Below are 5,710 nucleotides of genomic sequence, written 5' to 3'. Positions count from 1 at the left end.
ATATTGTATGACCCAGGATGGCAGTATGTAGTCCAGTGGCAAATGTGTATTAATTGTTCTATTCCAGGTTCTGTATTGCATGTTTTCTTATATTCATTAATATAGGTATTAATAAAGTTATAAAAATAAAGGTGCATTTTTATTGCGTGTTTATTAGTTCAAAAGTCAAAAGTTTTATTTCATTTTAAATTGGTTTTAAATTCATATAAAGTAAAATACACCTTGCTGGTGGTACACTTCTATGTTATACTTTTTTTTGTTTTCTCTGTTAAGCCTTTCTATATAATTCTTTGAGTGAACATCATTTCTCTCACTTTTCACAGCTGGTGAACAATATTGTGGTGTTTAGAACATTTACTTTATATCTTTCAAGATTAAATTAAGAGATATTTAGCCTTGTTGGTGTGGCTCAGTTGGATGGAGCATCATCCTGTTCACTGATTCCTGGTCAGGGCACATACCCAAGTTACAGGTTTGGCCTCCGGTCCTGGCATGTGCAGGAGGTGATCAATCGATGCTTCTCTCACATCATTCTTTCTCTCTCTCTCTCTCTCTCTCTCTGTGAAATAAGTTAAAAGTTTCTGGAGAATGGTGATAATATTGGTGGAACAAAATAACTTCACTCCTGGTTTCACTTTTACTCTGGCTAAATGGAGAGAATCCCAGTACATTGAAATCTCTCAAGATGCACATGATTAGTTTATATTCAACTGCATTTGGCATTTCTTTAGTCTTGAAGTTTGATTAAGATTTATAGAGCACAGAATCTGGTGCTTTTTGTCTTCTTTCTTTTCTTACCCATTTTTCTATTTTTGTGATATTGATTTAGTCATTATCACCAAGGTTTAGCTGATGAAGGAAGAAAAAAATCAAAATTTAAATTAAGCAAAAATTTAACCTCTGGCAAAAAGAGATCACACTTTTAGAAATATAATATATGTATAAATTAATTTATGTTATTTCTCATCCTGACTCCAACCATGTGTGAAAAAACTCAAACTTTAGTGAATAATATGTAGGTTAGCAATCAGCAGTTTACACATAGATATTATCATAATAACCCAGGCAAGTGTGCTAAAAACCTGAGAAAGTGAATATGATGAATAGGTACTTTGTCAATAGGAAAAAAGTATTGTACTGGAGAAGAATGTTGAAAATCTCTGATATTTCAATAAGTAAAAAAATTAGTGAGATAATATTTAGCTTTATTAAAAACATAATTGAACTTGTTGATCTTATTGCCAGAAATAGTCACATTAATTTATAAAATAAGTTGCTAATGGTATAATGAAAATAGCTTCAAACAAAACAAAACAAAACAAAACAATAAACAATACAAAATACCTGTGAAGCAGGCAAATAAGTTCAGAATTTAACTGCTGTATTTTGGGTTACAAATTCCATTGCCATTTCAAGTATGTGAGGATCTATAGCTGCATAAAAACAACTGAAGTTTAACCTGTGCACAGGCTTAATTCCTACCTTGTCTATCAAAGTTGCCTGATCCCCTCAGGCCAGGCCGAGTGACCCTACCTGCCACAAGGGACCCTGCTCACTCTGCAGATGCCCTTTAAGCCAAGGCGCCACCCCAGGTGTGGCCAGTTGGGGAGCAACCATGGGAGGTTGACTCCAGGGCGTGTCTGGCCCGCTTTGCCCAGTCCTGCCCCACTAGCCACCTTCTAATTAATTTCCTAATGTTAATTAGGGGAAGAGAAATAAAAGACAAAAACACATAAAACAAACACAAACAACTATAATCCTGTTAGTGACTTAAGTAACTCAGGGATTTACTCACACTACATTTTCTTCATAAACATTTTTGGAAAAGTTTTAGATTTACAAAAATGTTGCAAAGATAATACAGTTCCCAAATACCCCACTCCCAGGTTCTATTATTAACATGGCATATTTGTTATAATTAATGAGCCAATATTGATACATTATTACCAACAAAAGTCTACAGTGTATTCAAATTTCCTTAGTTATTTTTTTCTTAATGTCCTTTTTCTATCCCAGGATCCCATTCAGGATTCTATATCACATTTAGTCTTCATGTCTTTTTAGGCTCCTCTAGACTGTGAAAGTTTCTAAAACTACTTTCTTTTTTAATTCAAATTTTATTTTTCAAATACACTTTTCATTCAACATTATTTTGTATTAGTTTCAGATGAACAGCATAGTATTTAGACAATCGTATATTTGCAAAGTGTTCTCCCTGATATGTCTAGTACCCACCTGGCACCATACATAGTTGTTACAATACTAGTGACCCGGTGCATGGATCCATGCAAATTGAAAGGAAATTAATTAGAAGGTGGCTAGTGGGGCAGAACTGGGCGAAGCCGGCCAGACACGCCCTGGAGTCAACCTCCCATGGTTGCTCCCCAACTGGCCACACCTGGGGTGGCGCCGTGGCTTGAAGGGCATCTGCAGAGTGAACAGGGTCCCTTGTGGCAGGTAGGGTCACTCGGCCTGGCCTGAGGGGATCAGGCAAAAACCAGCTCTCCGACATCCCCCAAGGGGTCCTGCGGGAAGCCAATCCCAGCATGTCAGCAGGGCTGAATCATCTGGAGATGGCTGAGGGCATTTCCCCAAGCCTGAAAAGGATGCATTAAATGATTGCTTGCTGCCAGACAGCTCAGGGCATTTCAATCTACATATCATTGCCTCCTACTGGCCAAACACCTGAAGAGCCAAAGGCAGTTTCTCCAAAACCTGACAATCTGCCAATGGATTGTGTGTACGAAACCCTGGCCTTTGATGTGTATATCTCTGCCTTGCCTTAGGACAATTTGTGTTAATAAAAAGCAAGGGGTCCTGAGACAAGAAGAACTTAGTTCCTTTAGCTAAGTCTTCTCTGACTCCCTATAATGCCTTTCAAAATTATGTTTTGTCTCTGGACTCTTATTTAATTTATGCACAGCACTTTCTCCAGGTTCCTGAACCCTTCTTGATGCCCGATTAAGACCACCAACATTAGGGTCCTGGAGTGTGAGAGGTCACTCTGCAAAGTTGCTGTCATACAGGCTGTGGAACGCAAATGCAAGTGTGCAGTAAACCATAAGGTGGAATCACGTGGCCCAGCAAGGAATTGGGCTCCATCCTCTCTGGTTTTGGGGTGTGTCACCTGAGAACCACCACTGCCAAGTCATTGCAGCTTGGCAGCTCCTGCATTGAGCGTCTGCCCCTGGTGGTCAGTGCATGTCATAGCTACCTGTTGGATGGACACTTAGCATATTAGCCTTTTATATACATGCTAGTGGCCCAGTGCACAAAATTCATGCACGGGGGCGTTCCCTCAGCCCAGCCTGGACCTTCTCCAATTGGGAACCCCTCTAGCAATCTGGGACCACTGGCTCCTAACTGTTCACCTGCCTGCCTGCCTGATTGCCCCTAACTGCCTCTGCCTGCCTGCCTGCCTGATCGCCCCTAACCTCTCTGCCTGCCTACCTGATCGACCCTAACTGCCTCTGCCTGCCTGTCTGATCACCCCTAACTGCCCTCCCCTGCCGGCCTGATCTTGCCCCCAACTTCCCTCCCCTGCCGGCCTGGTTGCCGCCAACTGCCCTCCCTTGCCAGCCTGATCTCGTTCCCAACAGCCCTCTCTTGCTCGCCTGATCTTGTCCCCAACGACCCTCCCCTGCTGGCCTGATCTCACCCCCAACTGCTCTCCCCTGCTGGCCTGATTGCCCCTAATCCCCTGCGGGCCTGATCTTGCCCCCAACTGCCCTCCCCTGCTGGCCTGATTGCTCCTAGCTCCCTCTGCCTCGGCCCCCACCACCATGGCTTTGTCCGGAAGGAAGTCGGATGTCCAGAAGATGGCCCGTCGACCCAGTCTCATTATCATATTACCCTTTTATTAGTATAGATAGATTATTGACTATATTCCCTATGCTGAACTTGACATCCCCATGACAATTTTGTAACTGCCAATGTGTACTTCTTAATCCCTTAACCTTTTTCACCCAGCCCACCAGCCCCTCTCCCTTCTGGCAACCATTAGTCTGTTCTCGCATCTAAGAGTCTGTTTCTACTTTGTTTATCTATTTATTTGTTTGTTTGTTTGTTTACTATGTTTTTATTGATTTCAAAGAGGAAGGGAGAGGGAGAGGGATAAAAACATCAATGATGAGAGAGGATCATTGATAGGCTGCCTCCATGCACCACATTGGGGATTGAGCCTGCAACCCAGGTAAGTGTCTTGACCAGGAAAGGAACTGGGACCTCCTGGTTCAAAGGTAGATGCTCAACCACTGAGTCACGCCGACCAGGCTGGTTTGTTTATTTTGTTCTTTATATTATACATATAAGTGAAATCATTTGGCATTTGTCTTTCTCTGACTGACTTCACTTAGGTCCATCCATGCTGTTCATTCTTTATTATGGCCAATATTCCATTGCATATATGTACCACAACATTGTTATCTACTCATCAGACTTTCCTTCTTAATGATGACCTTGACAGTTTTAAGGAATATTGGTGAGATATTTTGCAGACTGTCCCTCAACTGGAGTTTTTCTGGTGATTTTTTATCTTGATTAGACTGAGGTTACAGGTTTTGGGGTTGAAGACCACAGAAGTATAGTTCCTGTTTCATCATATTTTATCAGGTGTGCATGATACTACATTATTTAACTATCTTACCTAATAATAGACAAACATGTAAATTGACCGTACCTTCGCCATGCTAACCAGCCAATCAGAAGAGTATGCAAATTAACCCAACAAAGATGGCGTTTAATTTGCATATGTAGGTTCCAAGCGGCGGAGCGAAGCCTGATGGCCCCGGGGCCGGAGCAGCGAAGCCTGACCCAGAGCAAAGGCCTGGGTCCCGGGTGCCAGAGGCAAACCGGTGCCAGCAGCCAAGGGAAGGGAAGGCCTATTGCATGAATCTCTTTGTGCAACAGGCCTCTAGTACAGTTAATATTTGGCATCACCTCACATTATGTTTGAGTTTTACTCTTTACCATTCAATCAGATACTCACAATTTGTCAAGGGTTTGGTGCACTCAGGCTTAGGACATCTCCACAATGTGCCTCTTCAGAGTTAGAATTCCCTGGGAAAATTCAGGACATTCCTCTTCCCAAGCTCCCACTTATCACAAAGTTTACTAGCCTTGCATTTTATTTTAATTTTTCAGTCTTTAATAGGGTAATTTTTACTACAGCATTAATAGAAAATAAGTAAGTGTGTGTGTATGTCTCTAATCCTAGTTTCTGACAGAGCTTCTCAAACCCTCATAAATTTTTAAATGGTAAGAGCACTAGGAGGATCTTTTGTTCTAATATTTTGTCTTTGACCTTGTGCCTAACACAAGGCTCCTGAAATCCTTGCAATTTCCTGGGTGACACAGAAGTGTTTTTTGTTCTAATCAGTCAACTCTGGCTTGGGTCCTCCTAGATAGCACTGGAGTGAGGGCTAGCCACCATATAAACCAAGCCACAATCAGAAGATTGGACTTTTCATTCCTACTCCCCATTTTCTTGAGGAAAGAGGACTAAAAATAAGATTAATAGTCCGATCATGCCTAAGTGATGAAGCTGGGGGGGGGGGCGGGTAGGTTTGTAGGACTGAACACTTAACATGTGAAATTTGATACTATCTCTTGGTACAGTTTCAAAATATATATGAATTGTCCACCCAGCTGAGGTCACAATAAATTGTTTGGTGTGGGGAAACATATCCACACATTTGATGACCAGCTGTGT

The sequence above is a fragment of the Myotis brandtii genome, unplaced genomic scaffold (assembly GCF_000412655.1).
Source record: "Myotis brandtii unplaced genomic scaffold, ASM41265v1 scaffold779, whole genome shotgun sequence".
Lineage (NCBI taxonomy): Eukaryota > Metazoa > Chordata > Mammalia > Chiroptera > Vespertilionidae > Myotis > Myotis brandtii.
The sequence above is the reverse complement of the archived record's forward strand: the minus strand, read 5'-3'. Positions refer to the sequence as shown.